The sequence below is a fragment of the Panthera uncia genome, chromosome X, assembly GCF_023721935.1.
Source record: "Panthera uncia isolate 11264 chromosome X, Puncia_PCG_1.0, whole genome shotgun sequence".
Taxonomy (NCBI): domain Eukaryota; kingdom Metazoa; phylum Chordata; class Mammalia; order Carnivora; family Felidae; genus Panthera; species Panthera uncia.
The window spans coordinates 108,747,776-108,771,461 of NC_064817.1; positions in this window are offsets into that span (position 1 = coordinate 108,747,776).

Sequence of the window (23,686 nt, forward strand, 5' to 3'; positions counted from 1 at the left end):
CTTCCATCTTTCTTTCTTTCTTTCCTTCTTTCTTTCTCTCTCTCTCTCTCTTTCCAACAACCCCACCTCCAACAGTGGGATCCAACTACCTTTTATGTCCCTAGGAATCTCTTGAAATGTTCATTTTCTCTTTCTTTCTTTCTTTCTTTCTTTCTTTCTCCTTCCTTCCTTCCTTCCTTCCTTCCTTCCTTCCTTCCCGCCCAGTGCAAAGCTTGAACTCACCACCATGAGAGCAAGACCTGAGCTGAGATGAAAAATGGGACACCTAACCAACTGAGCCACCCTGGCGCCCCCAATTTTCCTTTTCTATTCTAGAATCTCACAACCTTCCTTCCCTCAGTACATACACCCTTCTCAGGGCACCTGGGTGGTTTAGTCATTTAAGCATCCGACTCTTGATTTCCGCTCAGGTCATGATCTCACAGTTTGTGAGTTTGAGCCCAACATTGGGCTCTGCCTGCGCTCATGGGGCAGACAGAACCTGCTTGGGATTTTCTCTCTCCCCCTCTCTCTCTGCCTGCTCTCTCTCTTCTCTCAAAATAAATAAATAAACTTAAATAAAACACATCCACCCTTCTGGGTCATTTTCAGGGTTGGGCTCAGGAGAGAGAGCCAGCAACCCACACGAATTCTCCATCATGTCAGGAACTGGAAGGCCGACTTAAATATCATTGTTATAAGTAGTTATTGAAAAAGAAAACAGGGATGCCTGGGTGGCTCAGTCAGTTGGGCGTCTGACGTCCGTTCAGGTCATGATCTCACGGTTCAAACGGTGAGTTTGAGCCCCACATGGGGCTCTCTGCTGTCAGTGCAGCGCTGGCTTTGGATCCTGTGTCCCCTCCTCTTTCTGTCCCTGCCCCACTTGTGCACTCTCTCTCAAAAATAAATAAAACATTAAAAAAAAGAAAAAGAAAAGAAACTTCAAAATTGGCTTATGAGAAAATCCTAGGTACAAAATCAGAACCAGTGATCTACTCGTTTATTGTGTTTCTTTGGAAAATACTTTGAGTTGTGCTATAGGTGACTCACATTGTTTATCATTTCTTTAAAAAAATGTTGCATATACAAATCCGTAATTTTAAGACATAAATTTTTAAAACTCTGATTTGATGTTTCAAATTTTTCTAACGATTAAAATTGCTGCTAGGCAATAGGTTCTAAGTTTATATTATTTTGTAGTGAGGAATAAAAATCCAATCAACAAATACTAGTAAAAATTGGAATAGTTAAAAAAAGAACTTTAATTTTTAGGGCTCTGTAGTCTAAAATTACAAGTAGTAATTTTAAAGAAATTTAACACTCACATATACACAAAAATCTCTCCAAGCTTAGATTTTATATGAAAAGTTTCAGAGCATATATCCAAATTTTAACCCTGGAAACCAGGCTGTATAGAATTTCTCGAGTTTAAGGAACACCACTATAATTAAGTTTGGGCAGCTGCTATATATTTGCAGTGTTCTCTCTCTTTTTTTTTTTTTTGAGATTTTATTTTTAAGTAATCCCTGCACTCAACGTGGGGATCGAACTTACAACCCCGAGATCAAGAGTCCTGTGCTTCATGGGCTGAACCAGCGAGGCTATTTGCAGTGTTATTAAAGCAGCAAAATTCTTTTTTTTAAATGTTTAATTTACTTATTTGAGAGAGAGAGAGAGAGAGAAACGGGCAGAGGGAGAGAGAGACAGCATCCTAAGCAGGCTCCATGCTCAGCATGGAGCCTGAAGTGGGGCTCGATCCCACTACCCTGGGGTCACGTGAGCCCAAATCAAGAGTCAGACGCTTAACTGACTGACCCACCCAGGCGCCCCTTAAAGGAGCAAAATTCTAACATAGTTCAGGCACATGCAACTAAAGATGTCCTTATATTACTGAAAACCTCGCAGGTGACAAACATAGTGAGAAATAGGTCAACTTGAAATATTTGGGCATGTATCACTTTTAGTTTTGCTATTAAATCCCATTACCAAAAAAAAAAAAAAAATCCCTTTCCAACGAAACTGTTCATAAAATGATACTTTCAAAAACAATATCGAAGTTCCAACCAATGATCGGTCCATTTATTTCCAGAAATATTGGGTGCAGCAAAGTTCTGGTCTAGGTCACACGCTTGGCTCGTTCGCTTGTACCAAAGGGTTTTCACATCCCACTCTCAAAATTCTAGTGTCGTTGCAAGGGACCTACCGTCCCTATTTCCTTCGTGCGTCCCCATTGTGCAGTGCTTGAATGTCCAGTTGGGGCATTAGGTGTCCAGTTGGGACCAGCCATCTAATCATTCTCTGGAGGTATGTATGTCAGGAAGGTGTAAGCTCTGTTTCCAGTAGGCCTTGAATTTGATCATGTGTCCGTGGAATGCATACGCAGGGGCTTCTGGGTGGCTCCACTGGCTGAGCATCCCACTCTTGATTCGGCTCAGGTCATGATCCCAGGGTCATGGGATCGAGCCCTGCATCAGGCTCCACACTGAGCGTGGAGCCTGCTTAAGATTCTCTCTCTCTCTCTCTCTCTCTCTCTCTCTCTCACTCTCTCTCTCTCTCTCTCCCCCTTCCCTGCTTGTGCACACGTGTGTGTGTGTGTGGGGGGGTGTTTGTGCACACACGCTCTCTCTCAAAATAAATAAACATTGAAAAAATAAAATGGCTTATGTTATGTTTCCAGGGGAATTTCTATAGTTTGTTCAGAAATACAGTCTGGTCCCCCATTCTACAATTAAGAAAGCTTCCAGGTTTTTTAATGAATTGCCGGTAGCTGTCCAAATCGGCCTTTGATTTGCTTTTGCTTTGCTTAAGGAGTTTCAGAATCGTAACATTCTGGAAGAGATTTCTTCATGTCGTCATGGCCCATCCCCCACCCCCAACTTTCATGGAGGAATTAACCAAAACCTTGTTGATACTTAAACTAGACCCTAGACATGGATAGCTCTTAAATACACCCCCAGAGGAAATTCCCTAGCTTCGTAACGTTTCTTGAACTTCTTTTGTCCCTCACGGTTCAGTTACAGCTCATTTCTTTAAAAACGTAGTGGCTGGTGGTTAGATGATTTTTCAGTCACGCTGATTCTTTTGGACCAAGTACCTTTATCATGATGTTTAGACTCTGGCCGCAGTCTTTACCCCCACCATCTTGTGAATACCCTAAAACTACCCGCAGGTAGTTAGAGTTCAGTACGCGTTGACGATAAGAATGAATGCATGTCTGGCTCGGTAAGTAGGGCAATGCCAGGAACAGTGTTGGGAAGGTTAACCGGGCCTCGAGAAACATCATAGATGGCAGGAGATACCTGTCAGAAGACTATTTCAGTAGTAGGACAAGCTAGAGTGGAAGGGCTTGGACAAAGCTGGGGATCGTGGAGAGAGTTGAAAGGAGAGGAAAGTGTACGGGAACCAGTTTTGAAGATGACGAGGTAGGACGCGCACAGGGGAAGAGAAGAAGTTACATTGGCATATATAGGTGCACGCCAGCTCCACTGCGTTTGTTTCCCTTCCCTTCTGTTCATCTGTTTTGTCCCTTCGAGTCCTCCTATGAGTGAGCTCGCACGATTTTTGTCTTTCTCTCACTAATTTCGCTTAGCGAGAAGCCAAGTTCTGATGACAAAATTGAACCACGTGCCGCATCGCCAAGCACTGGCGTACTCTGTGGCCGGGTGGGCTCATAAATGGTACCCGAAGAGCGGCTAGATTCCAGTTATGCCAATAGAAGAAAGACACGGCGTTAGCTTGGTTGGGCTCGTGCCTACTCACCCGCACGGGGTTAGGGAGCGCACTTGTGACAGCGGGTTCTTGACTTCACTTCCGCTGATTGAGCGATTCCTACTTGCCAGACGCTGTGCTAAGTGCTTCATGTGCATTATGTTCTCACCGCAGCTGTGTGACAGGTACTGTAACGATCTCATTTATAGATGGCACATTTGAGGCGACGAGAGTTACGATAATTTGTTGAAGGTAGAAAGAAGCAAATCTAGGATTCCAGCCCAGCTCAGTTTGACACTGAACTCCCTTTCCTTTGCTTTTTTTTAAAAAAATATTTATGTATCGGGTCGATTAAGCGACCGACTTCGGCTCAGGTCATGATCTCGCAGCTCGTGAGTTCGAGCCCCCACGGGGCTCTCTGCTGGTGACGTAGAGCCGGCTTTGGATCTTCTGTCTCCCTCTCTCTTTTCGTGCTCTCTCTCTCTCTCAAAAACAGATAAACATTAAAAATTCTTTTTAAACTATTGATGTGTTTACCTTTTAAATTCCGGTGTAGTTAACATACACTTCAGGTGTACAATATAGTGACACGACAATTCTATACATTTCTCAGTGGTCATCATGGTAAGTGTATTCTTAGCCCCCGTCACCTATTTCACCCGTCCTGCCTCCTCCTTCCTTTCTGGCAACCACCAGCTTGTTCTTATACTTAAAAAAATTTTTTATGTTTACTTATTTTTGAAAGACAGCGAGAGAGCACAAGCAGGGGTGGGGCGGAGAGAGAGGGGGACACAGAATCCAAAGCAGGCTCCAGGCTCCGAGCTGTCAGCCCAGAGCCCGACGCGGGGCTCGAACCCACGAACCACGAGATCATGGCCTGAGTCGAAGTCGGACGCCCCACCGACTGAACCCCCCAGGCGCCCCTGTTCTTATCCTTGAGAGTCTCTTTTTTTGTCTCTTTTTTCCTTTGTTCATTTGTTTTGGTTGTTAAACTCCACATATGAGTGAAATCTTACGGTATTTGTTTTTCTCTGACTGACTTAATTCACAACATTATACCCTCTAGCTCCGTCCATATTGTTGCAAATGGCAAGATTTCATTTTTCATGGCTGAATAATATTCCATCGTATATCTATTCAACCTCTTCTTTATCCATTCATCTGTGGATGGACGCTTGGGTTGCTTCCATATCTTGGCTATCGCAAACAATGCTGCAATAAACATGGGGGTGCATATATCGTTTCGAATTAGTGTTTTCATTTTCTTTGGGTAAATACCCAAGATGGAGGTTCCTTAGAAAATGAAAAATAGAATTACCATATGAAGTTCCTTTTCTTAATCCCTACACATGTAGTCTCTCCAGGTGTTTATTAATGTGGCTAGGAGTGGGTCCCAATTAGTAGAGAATGCGGGTATCGAACTCGTAACCACTAGATGTTGGAGTTCATCAAGGCTCGGTCCTAGGTCACCTTCTTATTTTTACCCTTTCTCTGAGCAATCTTATCTAGCCTCTGGGGTTCAGTTTCCATCTTTATACCCCTGACTCTTAAATTGTATCTATAATCCAGACCTCTCCTCAGAGGTCCAGACCCGAAGAGCCAGTTGCTTATCTACCAGCCTTCTGTGTGTCCATCTGTACATTGTCAACGGCCGCCTATCCTTCAGATCACAGCTTCATCACCACTTCCTAAGGGAAGCCTTCTCTGGCACATTTCTACCCTTTCCCTGTCCCTGCCCTAGGTCAGGCTCCTTTGCCATATATTTTCAAATATTTTACTCCTTTCCTTCAAAGCTCTCATGTCCGTTTGGTGACTGTTCAGTGTCTGTTTCCCCAACGAGGGCAGTAGGTTCCTTGAGGACAGTAACTTTGCCTGTTCTGCCCATCATTGGATCTTCAGTGCCCCACACATAGTAGGTACTCGGTTAATACTAATTTAATAGACAGAGGGATGATGGATGGGTAGATGGGTATAAGCAGAAAATAGTCAGAAAAATAAGGATAGCCTTTCTTTCCTGTCCCTTCCTCCCTTCTCTCTAGTTAGAGATAAACTATATCACTGAGGGGGCATTTGGGGAGACGCTCTGCCATAAGCACCATGGTCTTGGATTTCGACATTGGACCACACTAAGTGGGCTAATCATGAGAGACTTTGGAATGTGATCGAAGGTGCTTTTGACATGAAACACAGAAGCTCGGGCTATAAGTGCGATTGAAACAATGATGATGGGGAGGATTGTGACAAATATACTATAATAATAATGGTGGTTTTGATTTACAGTAGAGGAACGTGAAAGTCAGAGAGATTAAGCGACTAGCCGTATGGTCATATAGTTATAATCAGCGGTGCGCGGGAGCTAGCTTGCAATAGGTTGTGGGAGCCCGTTGTTGTGTTCTCAGGAAGCTCGTGTGATTGGCCATGTCTGTTGGAAACTTAAGGTCATCATGGTGGGTGTATTCACATCCTGGAAATTGGCGAATTGTACATATCAGGACTCCCGGCCCAACCCCCGGCCTTTAGCAGCCCAACGCTGGCTCTAACTTAACCACTATGTGTTATTACCTCCACATCAACCACTAGGCTTTATTAGCTCCTCATTTGTTCTATCTTCTCAAAAGGTTTTCTGACTCAAGTCATCTATAAAAAAGATCGCTAAATGCCAAGAAGACGGAGGCACTACCAGATGACGCTTTTTCTCTGGCTATCCCTTCTCATTTCCAGGAACAGCGATCTACTTGTATTTTTTTTTTTTTTTAATCTTGCAGGTAACGATTTGTCATAAATGAAATGAGTGAATATTGGGAGAGGGGAACTGCATCTTGCAAAAGATTCGTCTATTATCCAAGTCTAGGGATGCGTGGTGAACAGAAGTGCGCGTGCCTGTGTACGCGCACTCACACACACGCACACGTACACGCACACGCACGTGTGTGTGCTTGCACATGTATATTGCAGGGTAAGGGAAGGACGGCCTTTGGTAAGTATGCCCATGCAAGAAACTTACTATGCTCTTTCTTGCTTCTCCTTCTCCTCTCTTGTGGCTACATCTGGCCTTTCCATTGCTCGTTTTTGGCCCTTCTCTTCAGCAGTGTCATTGTGAGGGTCACGTGCGGGACCTGAACAAATGTCACTGATGCTGGTACCATTCTCTTTGTCCCCGCGAATTCCGTTTTAGTCCCCTCCATGATCAGAATCAGCTCCTGTTGCTATGGCACATGATCTATGATTCTTGATTAAAGAGCATGGGCCGATAAACGGGAATATTGATATTTTGCCTCTGATACAAAGGGAGTTCTGTGTGAAACAACTCACCCGGCCACAGAGATTTATTTGTTGTAGGGCGATTCCTAAGTTCCATAGAAGCGCCACTTCAACAAAAAGCCATTGTCTTGGGGCACCTGGGTGGCTCAGTCGGTTGAGCGTCCGACCTCGGCTCAGGTCGTGATCTCACGGTCCGTGAGTTCGAGCCCCGCGTCGGGCTCGGTGCTGACAGCTCGCAGCCTGGAGCCTGCTTCGGATTCTGTGTCTCCCTCTCTCTCTCTCTGCCCTTTCCGCGCTCGCACTCTTGTCTCTCTCTCTCAAAAATAAACATTAAAAAGCTACATTTAAAAAGGGGGATGGTTATTTAGATTGAAAAAAAAAAGTCATCTTTATTCCGCTGAAACATATGGAATAATTTGGATCGGTTTATTCACATATGAAAGAAGCTGACTTTAACATGTGGGAAGAAGCCCTATCTCCTTGCAGTCCGTATACTAATACAGCAGCCCCTCATCAGCATTTTTATTATTCACGAACATAGGAGCAGAAAGAAAAACCTAACATTTATCGCGTATCCTCTGGGCCACGCACTGGGCTCGGTGTCCCAGTCCTCCCAGTAACTCAGTGAAGTGTTTACCGTATGTCTCATTTTAGAGATGAGCTAACTGAGTCCCAGGGTTTGAGGAACTTGCCCAGGTCGTGGCTGGTGGAGACGTGGTTTGAATGTGGGCAATCGGCTTCTGGAATCCTGCTTTCTTACTACTGCATTCTCCTGCCCTTTGTTTCTACCGTTCATCTCTTTTCAAGGCTTAAGCCTTTCATTGATATTATTTCCTTTATTCCCATCTTTTCCACGGAGACGTTTCTTCATTCCCATTTCATGCTTAGGGAAAGTTTGCCAGAAGTTTGTAAAACGAATGGCCTGCGTGGTTAATTGATAACATGCCTGACACAGCCTTCCGCTGCTGTCTGCTAAAAGCCCAATTCTGAACTCCCTTAAGAGTTGACTAGATGGGTTATGACCACAAAGTCTCAAGATGCCATCTATAAATGTGGCTTAAAGGAGGTAGTCTTGTTGCTTTCTCATCAGGTCACATTTGCTGTCATTTTCCGTATTTGTCCAGAGTGCCACGACCTCTTCCATGCTGCTACTTTCCGAATGAAAGCATTCTTACCTACACATCGTTATCAGGAATCTTGTTTGTGTTTAATGTCAATTTCGGGGAAATGCACAATTCCCTAGCAGTTTCCAAAGAAAAATATTTCATCACTTAATCTTTTGAGAGCTCACGCAGCTGCATATACATGTTCAATTACTTGGCTCTTTCTTAGACAATGGCCCTGGGGACTTTGGAGGGGCCGGGACTTTCTCTCTTGGGTAATTGATATATTTTAGTAAAATTACTTGAAAGTTCTATCTTCTTGTGCACCTGCCCTGCTGAAATTCCCTGAATCGCTTTTCGTGTCCACTCTCTTGTCCTGGAAAGGTACAGAGGCATAACATAAATGTTTGTCTGAACCATCTTGTGTGTGTGTGTGTGTGTGTGTGTGTGTGTGTATTTTCTGTGAAGGAGCTGTTGACGATTAGTCAGTCAACCCGAGCATTGCTTACAGTTGGTTGGAAAAAGCCTTTCAACATCCAAAACTAGCTTTCTGAAGTACATGCTTTTCGATTACTCTTTTTGGAAGAGGGACGAAAAACGCTGACTCAGCTCTAGATCGGCTCCCACCTCCGTTGTACGGTCTCACATCTGCCCTGAAACTGGGCGTATTTTTCAGAGCTCAAAATGATGGCAAAATAATATTACGTGTCAGCAGGGGCCATGATGTTCATACTAGGGATAGCATGAGTATTATGTTCTCTGCTTTCACAATTTGTTAATCACTCACTCATTTACTCGTCCATCAGATATTGATACAGTATTTATCAGTGCAAAGGCCTGGGTAAGCCTCAAGGAAGATGCAAAAACAAGACGAAAACCAAACAATCCGCGTTTTTACAAACAGACGAGAATGTACTGCAGCACATCAACGGAATCTATCTTATGAATCAACTTATATTCTTGGGCGTATCAAATCATAATTGTCAAACTTACAGCAGGAGTCTTCTCCTTATTTATCGGTCGCTTGTGTTTTCCACACATGAGAAATAAAATGATTGTCTAAAACAATACGTTTCTGGCGCGGGCACTCTTAATAGCGCAGCATAATTAAACCGTAACTGATTCTATTTCGTACGTTGTGGGTGTTTATCATAGATACCAGTATGGGCTTCTGTGATCTGTGTTGTGTGCATATAGTACGAGAAATTCTACCGAATGGTATCGTCGCGACTGTATTCACCCATTTTCTCTGCATGTTCCAGATCCCAGGGTCCAATCAGTTGAGCTTCTCGAGGTTGAAGTGTTCGACACTGACCCAGTATCAACAGCGCCATCATCATCATCATCATCACCATCATCATCATCTGCTGCAGGTAAAGCCACTCCTGACTCCCTCAGCCCCTTTCTCCTTGTTGGTGGATGCCCTGTGTTGTTTTGGTGTTCTCTTTCCCCAGTGTTCAGGAAGAGTGACGCGTTTCTCAGCTCCAGGGGGGTGGCTCATGACCAGTCCTAATCTACCATGCTCATTCTGTCCCCACCACCCCATGGGTTGGTCTAGGTGTGTGCATGAGGCTGATACATCATCACAGATGCTGAGTGACTCTTACTTCCAAGGCGCCATATTGCAACGCTGTGGCCCAAAAGCATCACTGCTCGCTCAAGGGGTTTGTTACATACCTGGTAGACGACACAGGAGTACGTGAAAACGTGATCGGATATAAGTCAGCAATAATGCTAAATGCCACATAAGCTGTAGGGACAAGAAGTTCCACAGAAATGCAAAGGAGGGAGAGACCCCTAATCCCTATCTTGGGGGTCCTCTGTGAAAATGTGCTGATGATGGAAATGATTCTTTTTAGCTCTATGGATAGAATGAATTTCTAGCCTCCAGATTGTTGTAAGCGAGGAGTTACAGTTATGGAATAAATAGGCTCTGAATCTGAAGAGACTTGAAACCCTAACTCACTACTACCTGTCGGCAAAACCAGAGGGTGTCCACGGAGGCACCCGTGACGATTGTTTGTGAAAACAAAATGACCTGGCCATAAATACAAAGCTGTTTTCTCTACGATGAAAGAAATGATCTTTTTAGGATTTAATTTTCCATTTCGAGAAAATGCATACTCCTGAGAGAAAATTAGAAAGGGAACGTTGAGAGGCGCGTGGGTGGCTCAGTCGGTTAAGCGTCTGACTCTTGATCTCGGCTCAGGTCTTGATCTCAGGGTCGTGAGTTCAAGCCCCGCATTGGGCTCCGTGCTGGGCACAGAGCCTACTTAAAAAATTTAAAAAAAAAAAAAAAAAAAAAAAAAAAAAACAACCCAGGAAAGGAAGGTTGAAACAGAGGAAGAAAGTATCTTCCATAGTCCCAACTTGAGCACTGCGATATCGATTTCTCATTTCTTGTATGTGTGTGTGGTGTATTTGCCGTCTTGTTCTGCGGAACGTGCTTTGTGTGACCAATGTGTAGGTTTTGATTTTTTATTTCTAAACTGTATTCGTTTTGAGAGCGTGCAAGCGGGGGAGGGGCAGAGAGGGAGGGAGGGAGGGAGGGAGAGAGAGAATCGCAAGCAGGTTCCATCTTAACCCGCTGAGCCATCCCGGCGCCCCCCTCCGATGCACGGCCTTTTAAATCACATTTTGTAGCAAGCTAACTGTCCGGTGCCGTTTCATAAGACACGAGTCTCATTACGTCACCCGTTGGATCTTCTCTGAACATCTGGCCTTCTCCTGAGTCTCCAGTGGAGATGAGAACGAGGCCACCTAACGAGATTTCGAAAGACTGGAATATGACATCTGGTTACCAGAGAGGGTTTTAGCAGACGCAAATGCCCTGAAGGAAATGGATATGTGAGTTAGGTCCTTGAAACTGCAAAGTGCTGGGGCGCCTGGGTGGCGCAGTCGGTTAAGCGTCCGACTTCAGCCAGGTCACGATCTCGCGGTCCGTGAGTTCGAGCCCCGCGTCAGGCTCTGGGCTGATGGCTCGGAGCCTGGAGCCTGTTTCCGATTCTGTGTCTCCCTCTCTCTCTGCCCCTCCCCCGTTCATGCTCTGTCTCTCTCTGTCCCAAAAATAAATAAAAAACGTTGAAAAAAAAAATTTAAAAAGAAACTGCAAAGTGCTGAAAACAGTCACTGATTGGCGATTTTTATGTCTGACCAACTTAAGCGGATTTCTTGTTGCGGGCCCTAGGTGGGTTGGCTACACCAAGGAAGTGGGTTTCCTCTGCCTTAAACACACGCGCTTACTCAGTCCTTAGTCACTCCTCTCTCGAGGGGAGCTTGCTCTTGCTTGGGACGCAGGAGCAGTACGGGAAGCATTTGTCAGGTAATTAAATGTGCCTGTGGGAGGGACTTCACAGCTAACCGGCTTTTAAAATTTTCTTTTCAAATTGAAAAAACAAGACACCTTTGAGGGCAAACTAAATAAAAACGGGTTCAAAACAGTGTTAAAAGAGCATTCAAAACACTTAAGTCAGGAAGTTTCAAAAGGCGGTGTGAATTTGGCTGTTTTCTTATCTCGGAGTTTTAGCCCGGCAAGGAAATACTTTGCAAGCTGCCGGGTAGGAGTGGCGGGGCTGAAAATTCGGTTGCTTTGAAACAGGCCTGCGTGCTGAATGTAATTACGAGCCCAATAACACTGCTCCCCGGATCCATGCGAGAAAACTCCAAGTAGACGTAACCACACGTGATGCTTCCGTTTTCGTTTCCAAGGCATTTCTTCGGGGGTTTTCATTCGCTTTTCCCTTGGCGTTTCATCTGGAGAGGAGTCATTAGTTCTGATGGGTCTTACATAAACATTTTGTTTAGCAACGATGGGGTTTGTATTCCAAAAGAGGAATATTAAGGGCCAGCGTGTGCTGGGTTTTACGTTGGCCGGCTCTTGGGGTATGTTTTCCCGACACGATGCCAACAGGCATTTATCAGATGAAACCGATCATTTAGTTTGGAAAGTCGTCACTCCTTTAAATGACAAAGTTTGGGAATTTCACTTGATTTTCAATTGCTAGGGATTTTAGTACTAGCCTGAGATAAAAATGCCTCAAGGTTCTCAGGCCACACAGCTGAGCTAAAGATCCTTCACTGTGGAAGGGTTTTGTCATTTCAAACTACTGGATAATTTAAGAAGTTAGCCGGGCCGTGCTTCTCTGCAAAGGAGTTCGTAGTACCGGAAAATGTTCTCTTTAATCTTTTAATCATCTGAGGAGAAGAAAGGAAGCAACTGGAGATAGTGTTGTCTTTTTCAGACTGTAATGTGTGTTTTGTGTGTAGCTACGTTCTAGAAGAACAGACGCGCTTGGGACTTTTTGCAAGTGTTGCCTTTTCCCCACTTTGTCACTGGCTTTTTCCTTTACAAACACATCGTCAAATAACATTCAAATGCCTGACTGTGTCTGCAGGCTTGGAAGATTAAAGACCTTTTTCTAAGACCCCGTGAAATGTAGGGAATCAATTTGAGATGGGAAAAAAAAAAAATGGATGAAGTTAGGCCAGTCAGACCCACGAAAAACCCTTAAATAAGATGTCTTGAGCTAATGAAAAGTGCTTTGGCGCTCTTTTGAATCAAGTACGGGGGTTCCAACTCTATCGTGGAGACCTTGAATCGTCTCAGGCCTATTTCCGCACCCAGTGGACCTCAGTCACCTGAAAGTCGCAGCTCTTCAACTTCTGAGCCACCAGACCTGGGTTGGGATCCAGATCGTACCACGAGCTGGCTGGATGATTTGGGACAAGTCGCTTAGTCTCTCTCAACCTTGCCTTCCTTATCAATGAAACAGGGGCACCCGGGTGGCTCAATCGGTTGAGCAACCGACTCGTGATTCTCGCTCAGGTCGTGATCTCACGGTTGTGAGATCGCGCCCCAGGTCCACGGCGCTGGCCGTGGAACCTGCTTGGGATTCTCTCTCTCCCTCTGCCCCTCCCCCACTCCCATGTGCGTGTGCGTACGTGCGCACACCCGTGCTCTCTCTCTCTCAAGAACAAAGCAAAGAAACCCCACAGAGATAGTCCTACATGCCTCACAAAAATTTTAAATTAAATGTGATAAGAAAGAGCAAGTATAGCGTCTAACACACAGTAGGTGTACCGTAAGTGTTGGTCCCCTTTATATTAACTCTATTAGCATAATTGCCTTAAGTTTATTTATTTTTGACACACAGAGAGAGAGAGAGAGAGACAGAGTATGAGTGGGGGAGGGCAGAGAAAGGGAGACACAGAATCCGCAGCAGGCTCCAGGCTCCGAGCCGTCAGCCCAGAGCCCGACGCGGGGCTCGAACTCACGGATCGCGCGATCGTGACCTGAGCCGAAGTCGGACGCTCCACCGACTGAGCCCCCCGGGCGCCCCGTGTTAGCATAATTTTTACAGTTACTAATATAATAATCAGAATACTAATTAAAAAGTAGAAGAAAATATTGGTTTACCAGAAGTATAATATGATAAGCTTCCAAATGTCACCTTATTGATGGTTCAGTATATGATAAATAGGCAAACTTAATTCACCTAAGTTTGGAGAGATATATATGTAAACACCATATTATAAAAATGTTTCGTCTTTATAGTTCATCTTTCGATAACCTTGGGTCGTTCTTACCTGCAATGTACAAGTGAAACTTGTAGCATTATGATATTGCCACTGGGACTTTGAAACATTTCTTGGTGAAAACATATTATAAAGAATCTTGGAATGAAATTTTGCTTCATAGCCCCTTGTCTTAGAATAATTCCAATCTGTGGTCTGGTTTCACATAATGACAGTGCATGTGATTTGTTGTATGACTATACTGAGAACTCGTACATACTAAGCTTAAATTACCACCAGTGTGGGTTTGTTTAGAGGGAGGGAGTAAAAACAAGGGTTTTTTTGGGGGGGGCACCTGGGTGGCTCAGTCGTTTAAGCTTCAGGCTCCTGATTTCGGCTCAGGTCGTGACTCCTGATTTCGGCTCAGGTCGTGATCTCACGGTTCTGGTCGTGAGTTCGAGCCCTGCGTTGAGCTCTGTGCTGACAGTGTGGAGCCTGCTTGGCATTCTCTCTCCCTCCCTGTCCGTTCCTCCCCTGCTTGTGTTCTCTCTCTTAACATAAATAAGTAACCTTTTAAAAAAACTAGTTTGTTTAAAGGTCAGGTTTACTGAAGCATAACTGACATAGTAAAATTGACCATTTTTGGTGTATACTTCTATGAGTTTTGACAAATGTCTAATTACCATCCAAATCATTACCTCCCAGAATATCCCCCATCCTCCTGTGGAGTCAACCACTCTCTCCCCACCAACCTCTGGCATCCACTGATCTGCTTTCTACCCTCTAGGTTTTTGCCTTTTTTTCAAATGACCTATCACATAATCTCAAAACATGTAGCCATTTGAGCCTAGCTTTTGTCACGTGGGATAGTGCTTTGAGCGAGAGTCATTTACATCGCTTCCCTTTTTCCTGCTGAGTAGTATTCCCTTTTATGGATGTACCACAGTTCGCTTATCCATTCGTGAGTCGAAGGCCCATCAGTGGGTTTTTGATTAAGTAGGTAACTTTGTGATGATTAGAGGGGATCATCACGTTTTATCTTTGCCCTAAGACCAAAGTGCTGAGGGAATTGAAGACTAATACTGGGAGGTTTCCCCGTGATTACTCGACAGTCTCTCTTCCAGGGATTAAACTCAAGAGACTCTTGGTTTAAGGAAAATGCAGTCTGTGCAGAACATTGCAGAATGAAGGGCACATTTGCAATTAGGCCTTCCCTAGGAACGTCTCGGTATTTAAGAATCTCGTCTTCCTGCCGTGTATTTCCGAACAAGTGCGTCACGTGACCTGGAACATTCAGAAGGCACAGACGTTACTGCTTCAGTTAGTGTGAATGAAGAAGCGTGAAGGCAGAGGCAGAAGAAAAGCCCTACCGGACACACAAAGCCACTCTGTTTCCTTGACAACTTCGAGGGTTCTATACCTGGCCACAATCTACTGAACATCTGAAGCGAATGCCGAAATCTGCAGCTATTCTGCCTCGTTCCCTTTATTTCATTATCTGGAGACACATTCTGATGAAATCAGTTCCTTGTAGGAAATCGTTAAGAAGTTCTGCAAAGAGGATAGCCATGGGCTGAGGAGGAATTCATGAGAAACTATACCTTGGCGACTTTACATGTGGCCGTATGTTGTATATTTCCAATCCAGAGTGTATTTAATTGCTAAAGGGGATTTGGCCTGGGGCACAGAAAATCTATTCTTTCAAATAGGTCTTTTGACATGCTTATTGAAGTAGGGTCCGGCGTAGCTTAAAAACCTCAAAAGTGGAAAGCGCAATTTTATTTTCCGTGGGGGGTACCGTCCTCCTGCCCCCCACCCCCCACTCCTAAATAAGTGGCTAATTGTTAAAAGGAACAGACCAAAGCGGTTAAAAAAAAAAGAAGAAGAAGAAAAAAAAGGTCTCCGTCTGGAAGACACTTCAAAACCAATTTTGAATTCCCTTCCTTCAAGGTGTGAGAAGTAGGTCTGACAGCAACAGAATGTAGACTTTGAACTTTTTATTTAAAATGAGCTGAGGAAAAGTGCTGGGGAGAGAAAACTGCATTATCATAAAGGGCGCTCACCAATCAAGATAGTTGGCCGGTCTGTTTGGAGAGAGATTATACTTTTGTGTTTCCGTTTCTTTCCAGGACAAGTATTTTGGGTCTTTTCCCGGTTTAATTACTCCCCAGGGCTCAACTTCTGGTTTGGCTTTTTCTGGGATTGGCCACCTTTCATTAGCCATGTACTTCCAGGCCGGTTCACCCAATTTAAAACCCTCGCTCCCAGAGCTCAGACATCAAATTATCAGATAGTTTGTTTTCCTTTGTGTGTACCTCTCTGCATTCACATTTAAAAAAGGAAAAGCAAACCAAATCCCAAGAATTTTTTTTTTTTCTTTCTTTCTTTGTGTTTTATTTTCTTCTTTGGGTAAAAGAATCCGGGCTCCAGCCGGCTCCCGAAATGGAACCAAAATTGTGGAGGGGACCGGGGACCTGGGGAACAAGGGCTTCTCATCCTTTTAGAGGAAACACAGTAACCAAGAGAATTAGAAACCACATGTTTACTGCACAATTTGAACAAGATGTTTCCAGACGGCCCCTCCCCCACGGTATTTAATGGGTTCCCACTTTGTCACTTTTTGCTGCAACTGAACCAAATCCTTCCGCTGCTGATAATAAAACGTCGCGTTTCCACCGAATTCTGAAGCCGGCCTCATACAGACGCGCTGAAGCTGTATTCTAGAATTGTGTTCCTAATAATGTCGTCGCAGGCAGTTTGCAGAGCCTGTAGGGTCCTTCCCAGGGTTGCTCCCCACACATCTGAGAATTTTACATCGCAGAGGCTCCACACCTATTTGTGTTGTTTAATAGCCACTCTGCTTAGCTGGCAAACGGGGGGAAATCACGTTATGCCCACGTAAACCGGTCGTACACATGAAAAAGCCTTCGGAGAGTTCAGCTGCTTTCTAATAAGAAGGAGGACATTTCAGGAAGAAAGAAGGATGTGTGTGAGATCGGTTCAACCCACTAAGACAAGTTCTGGTGTACCGTGTAGGCAGGAGTGTGGTGCTTAGCTCATCGGAATGTGGCGCGCACGAAATTAACGACGTCTGCCAAGTGCTTTTTCCATCTCGAGGATGAAATTGTCTGTTGGCTTTTACTCTCAGAGCGCGTGTTCTTCTCACAGTCCGAGGGGCAGACGCACTCAGTCTGTCGGTCTGTAGCCACAGGAACGATCGCCCCATAACCGGGCGGCATCTCGAGCGAAATACAACACAACTCTCACGCCAGGGGCACGTTTACTTCCTTCCCGGTTCCTATGCTTTTCAGACCACGTCCGCTCCGGGGGCTGCGTGTTTTGGTGTTTGGTGTTTAACCCTCCTCCGCAAGGGGTGTTCCGGTTGCAGTGAAGGAATTCATTCTTCGAGGAAAAACGTATTAGAGACCAAATGGAAATCGGAAAGTTGGGCAATTCGTTTACCGTGAGAGGGGGGGCCCCCAGGCTGGTCCCTGGGGCCAGTTGTGTGATAGGCACCCCACTTGGCCGTGCGGTCCACCGCTCAGAAGCTTCTTGAGCAAGGAATCTCAGTGAAGGGAGAGCAAAATCGAGTTTCTAAGAGGTTCCTGTCAGGCTCTGGGGTCTCGAAGACTCCAAGTTCTTCGTTCCTGGTACGTTTCTGTCTAAATAATTAAAATTGCTGCCTAGAACAGATCAGTCTCTCCTGATTATGCTGTAAAAATACTAAGCAATTCTTATCCTCTTATACTATAAATGTCTTTTTTCTGGATTACATGTCAATTCTACCACTTATAATTTACATATCTCTAACTCTTTGGTGCCCTGACAAGATATAATTTTAAGAAATCATTTTATGGGGGTGTATTTCATCTGCTTATTGTCTCAGGAAAAGCTTGTTATAGAACCCCAACTCAATCCCTAGCTGTGAGACTCGCGGCTAGGCTTTCTGCGGTCTAGACTCACAGTGTGTTAGAGTCAAAAAGGTCTCAGAGACCATTTAGTCCAACGCTTGCCTTGTGTACGTGGGGAAACTATGGCCCAGAAAACAAAGGGACTTTTGCCTAAAGTCAAAAAGTGATTTCGCGGCAGAATTGGGACTGTAAGTGACTCTTCCTTTAGTGCTTTTTCAAAAAAAAAAAAATGTTTACTTATTTATTTTTGAGACAGAAAGAGAGAGACAGAGAGAGCATGAGTAGGGTGGGACAGACAGACACAGGGAGAGAATCCCAAGCCGGCTCCGTGCCATCAGCTGAGAGCCCAACGTGGGGCTTGAACCCGCAAACCGTGAGATCATGACCTGAGCCGAAATCAAGAGGTGGCCACTGAACTGGCTGAGCCACCCAGGCGCCCTCTTTGGTTTATGTTTAGTGCCTTGAACGTAAACTACCTCGTCTGTTTTACATGCCATGTTATTTCAACTCTTTCCTAATTGCTGACGTTCAACCCTGCATCTAACTTAGTTTTGCATCGGCTGAAATATCTGCCTAATTTCCATATTATTTTTAAAAGATTGTTTTTCTCCCATCGAGAACTATGTTGCTTGATCCAGATTACCGCTTCTAACTGGGGACTGACTTGTTCTTTCACGTTGTGTACCACCAATGGAAATTCTCAAATGGCCACATGGAAAAGCTCTAGTTTACTTTGTCCGAGTTCTGTTTTGGCCCCGGGTCGATCGTGAGCAGTGCTGGCCACACAGTAGACCTTTTATCAATATTTCTTAATGAATCCGCTGCCGACACATTGACCAAGAAGGCTGAGACAAGCTAGTTGGACTGAAAATAATCCTAGATGCTTCAGCACGGAGAGGAGATTCCATAGCCGCCCCCCCCACCCCGCCCCAGCCCGTACCCCCAGTCTACAAACATCCCTTCACTGAGTGCCCCAAAGTGCTACTTTGGGTCCCCATGGTTCCCTAGCTCCTTGTCATGATCACCAACTGGCTACTGAAGCCCGTGCCCTGGAAGAGAGCCTTGATGCTTCCTTTTCAAACTTCAGCCCTTGCAGCCTATTGATCCGACAATCCCTGACACTCTTATCTCCAAAATGTAGTCAATCTGTTTCCTTTCCACCGCCGGCAGCGCCACGACACTGGTCTTCTCTTGCTGGGCACCTCAATAGGCCAACTAACTGGTCTTGTTTCCACCATTATTATCTCCCGCTTGTCTGTACTCTGAACGGCCGCAGGAGTGGTCTTTTGAGAAAGCCAATAAGATCACATTGCCCGCCCCAGTCCACCCCCACGTCCGCCCCCAGTGTAATTTTTTTCAGTTGCTTTCTGATGCCCGTAGAAAAAAGAATGCCTCCCTGACTCTGCCAGTCCCGTTTGCCCTCTCTCACCCTTGCTTGCTGTTTTCCAGCATTAGCGACCTTTCTTGTTTCAGTTCCTAGAACCAGCCAAACACTTCCCTGGAGCTGAGCATTTGTCTGTTCTGTTCCTGCTTCCTGGATGTCCCTGCTGGGAGATCCAGGAAGGCTTTGTAAACTCAGCATTTGAACTGGGATTTGACAGATAGGCAGGTTCCCTAATTGATCGAGGGGTGCGTTCCAACCCTTCATTTGCCTCTGGAAGGAGTTCATATTATTATCCACTCTGAGTAATCACTTCAAGCTGTCTTGTCCTTTTTTCAAGTTTAGTTATTTATTTTGAGAGAGAGACAGAGAGACAGAGACAGAGAGAATCCCAAGCAGGCTCCGCACTGTCAGCACGGAGCCCGATGTGGGGCTCGACCTCACGAACCTGGAGATCACAACCTGAGCCGAAATCAAGTCAGAGGCTTGACTGAGCCACCCAGGCACCGCGTATCTTGCCCTTTTACTAAATGTTCTTTCTTGAATATCTGTTGCACCAATACTTTGCTCTCGCTGTTAACATTTGAATACGCAGTCGGGCCCAAATTGTTAACATAAATCGTTGAGACTGAGAGTCAACAGTAATGGCAAATTTATTTCTTTTCAACAGCTTCGTAATAGCATCCAGCCAATTAAACAATGGACCTAATATAGTATAAAATATTCCTCACCTGTAGAAGGGAGCGCAAGCTAATTGTTGTCAAACGGGGGGAGTTATTCCTCGGAGCAAAGGGGCACTTAGAGAAACATTTCTTCATTAAATCTACCCGGGCTCTGTTTCACGTACTACAGTAGTAATTTATAGAGCGGTACCTTATTGGCTTCAGAAATTTAAAACAACTCCCGAAGTGCCTCCCCAAACCCATTTTGTTCTCATCACCTCACGTACAAGCTAAACAGTCCCGAGTCAAATGCTTGATTGGATTGTCCACGTTTGGGGCAATAGATGTGACATCCACGTATTTTTTTCTTAGGTTGACGCTAAGATTGGTTTTTGTTGCTTGAGGTCATACCAACGCAGAGGAAACAGGTCAGACGTGTGCCTGTGTGAAGGTGAAGGTGGGCGGAAGGTTGGGAGGGCGAGCAGAAAGCCAGCTTAGAGTTTCAGCTTGTTGCAGATCATCCACGGTTTGAGTAATCAATCTTTGGGATCGACGACATTAAATAAAATCCGAATCCGACGCAGTGGGTTAGGATCGAGGTCATCCATAAGAGACTTTCCTTCAAAAGGAAGGGCTGCCTTAAGGTGTACCCATATTGTCAGAGCTGATTGGTATGACCTCGGGTAGAAACCAGAGCATAATTAAATTTCCATCAGAAGATCCATTGGGACCACCCGGAACTCATTTCCGGGTCCTCCATCACCACCACTGCCATCACCACTATGAATGACCATCACCTCCCGGGCCGATACAGAACAGGACACGAGCGGGTGACGGAGAGACCAAGAAGGTGACGTCATTAGGTTTCTTGGGGACAAAAGACTCCAGCATAGGGTCTTCTGTAGGGCCAGCACGAGTAGGGCAGGAAGACGTGACTTCACAAACCCAACAGAGGCAGGAACGCACCTCCTATGTTCCTTCAGCCACAGAACCCTGCGGCGTGTCTTACCAGAATTGCACTTGCTCAGAGAATGGAGGAACGGGTTGCATACCCATAACCCCAACGCCCTCGCTGCTTGCCGGGATCATCACGGACAACCAGGAATTTAACAAAGGCTCCGAGGAGCCCTGGAAGGGTTTACCAATCCCCGCAAAGAACACTCAGCCAGTTCTCCCACAGGTCCTGGATAGTCGAAGTTTCATTTTACTTTTAGAATAACTGATATATTGTATATATATCAGAATAACTGAACAAATATATATATATTCTATATTTTATTATATATTACAATATATATGTAATATATATATTAGGTATCTGCCATGTGCCAGGCAATCTGATGTCCCGGAGACACAGAGAGGAATAAGCCGTGGCCTCTGTTTGTAAGGGGGGGGCCTAGTCCAGTGGGACACAGATAAATAAGAGAATGTGAACTCTTTGCCTCGCACGAACGCTGTGGGGAGCGACGGGGAAATGCTGATGGGGCAAGAAACAGATGAGCTCAGATTAAGTGACAGGAAAAGTGAGGGATGGTGGCAGATTTTTGCATGATTTATTGATCGAGAAAAATAGGAAAGACACGGGAAAGTCTTAGGGGTTCCCCCCCCCACCCCCCCGCCCCCCGAAGCCGGGGCGGACAGAAAAGGAAATTGAGGGCGGGGAAGCCTGGGTTACAAAGTATGATGGAGCCTCTGAGGGGAGAGGGAGGGGCTCGAGGCCTGCCCAGGCGGGGGGTGGGGGGCATGGGGGGGGGGGGGGGGCGGGGGGGGGGGGGGGGGTGGGGGAGCCAGTCCTGGAGCGTCAGAATGGTGCCGCTCGGGGACCTTTCTGCAATGTGTTTCTCCTTAGCCCCAAATTACTTGGAAGCTCTTTGGCTTGTTTGGACCATCACAAAAAAATAAAAAGGTGATCTCCATGACAAAATGGCGCATGTGTTTTTGGAAACGCTGCAGCCAGCTGTCAGGATGATTTAGCAGATTCAGAACAGCCTGATAAATTCCTCCCAGCAAGTATCAAGGGAGAGGTACCTTTGAGTTCCCAGCCTTATGTTACAGACGCTCTGAATGGTGAGCTTCCAAAGAAACTTTTGGAGTATCTAATATTTCTGCGAAAAGCATTCTGGTTCCCATTTTACAGCAACACAGAGGCAGCTTTAGCAAGTAATGGATTTCACATCTGGAAAGGGAGAAAAGAACGAAATATTTGGCCAATGACTCAGGTATTTCCACATCATCTAGCCTTCGAAAGATCACCTACGAGACGCTTCGGTTTTAGAACCGCCGAAGTTAAATAAAGTAAGTAATTAATTCAAAGTCTACCTACTTTGGGAATACTTTTCAATATTCTGCCTAGTGTGGATTACACCGGGGAGAATGTGGAGTTGAATCAGGTGGCTCAGGCAGAGAGGCTTGCCACCGAATCTGCTTTCGGAGAGAAAGGGAATTAATTTAATTTTAGGAAGGGCCTCCCAGGGCTCCAGAAGGAGTCGAGCAGAAGGGACCGGCATTTTTGTTCTTTCCTGAAGGATTTTAATTTATGTCCCCTTCTGAGCATCCAAAGGAGCTCTGGAATGCCTTCTGAAGCCCTTTTTGAAAATCACCCTTTTAATCTTACCTGCTTTCCTCGTCTGGGCGTCCAGGGAATGGAGATCGCAACAGAATAAACGCGCTGCACCAGTGACTTATATTGATGACTATATTGATATATATGAGCACTGGAGTCAAGGGAAGAAACCGTATTGAAACCATTTATATGCAATTTGCTGACCACTGGGGGGTCAGGTGCTCAACCAACCCGTAGTCAACGTGGAATGTGGCTCATCGCGACCATCCTGTTTTCAGGGTATTTTTGAAAAATATTTATTTATTTTTTGGGGAGAGCGCAAGCCGGGGAGGGGCAGAGAGAGGGGGACAGAGGATCTGAAGCAGGCTCTGTGCTGACAGGCTGACAGTAGTGAGCCGCATGTGGGGCTCGAACTCACGAACCGTGAGATCATGACCCGAGCCGAAATCGAGAGCTGGACCCTTAGCCAACTGAGCCACCCAGGCGCCCCTCCTGCAGGAATCTTCCGGCTCCTCGGTAACAACTGTGAATGCTTGCGGTGTGCCTGGTCGCAATCTAAATGCTTTACGTGTGCTCTTTGATTTAATCTTTTGAAAACGCAACGAACATTGTCCTGCTCTCCTTTCCCCTCAGCAGATGAGGAAACTGAGGCTTTGTGACCCTAAGTGCTTCCCTGTATCAGTCATGGGTTGCCGAAGTTGCAAATAACCCTAGTATTTGGGGGCTTTAACCAGAGTTTGGCACGCTTTGTCTGTAAAGGGCCAGATGGTAAACGTTGTAAGCTCTGGGGGCGATACGGTCTCTGTGACGGCTACTCAACTCTGCCATCGTAGCCCCACGGTGGCCGGTAAACCGTGTGGATGGGTAGACGTGCCTGGCTGCGTTCCGAAAGAACTTTCTGGATGGACCCAGCAATTTGAATTTCATACACCTTTCACACGTCCTGCAATAATCTTTGGAAGTGTTTGTAATCACGTAGGGGCGTAAGAGCCCTTTTTAGCTCACCTGTGGTCCGAAAGGCCGGACTTGGCCATGGCTGCAGCTTGGGGACCCTGGACTCGAACACCCTTTTGTCTCTCGTTCATATTGTGGGAAGGCTCCCGGTCAGCTGTCGCGCTGCGGGGCTCTACCAGCTTGCGGGACTTGGTTCCAAGTTCTCCGTCCGGGACCCAGGGGGAACGCACAGCCGTGACGCGGGGCATGTGGTTCCTATAGGGCAGGAGCATGAGGGACCGGGCCAAGTCACAGGAGCCCGTTTGAAGCCTGCTTGTGCTTACGCGCCGCATACGTCGTGGCCACTCACAACGCGTTTGCCAAAACAGTTTACGCGGCCGAGTCCAAAGTCAATGGGATAGGAGCGTGGACCCTGCCCCTAGGGAAGCCATGCGCAGGGAGGGAGCAAATCGCTATAAATCAGTAAGCTGGTAATCCGATTTCCCATTTTACCTAAGATTGCCTCATGGGACTGGAGGTCCAGGGCGCTTGCTCCGGAGCCGGTGCTCTTAACCACTGTGCTATGCTGCCTCCACTTTCTAGAAGGGCTTTCTTCTCCAAGCTCGCTTGACGGCGCTCTTTGTTACCTGTCCAGCTACGGAGCGGCTTGT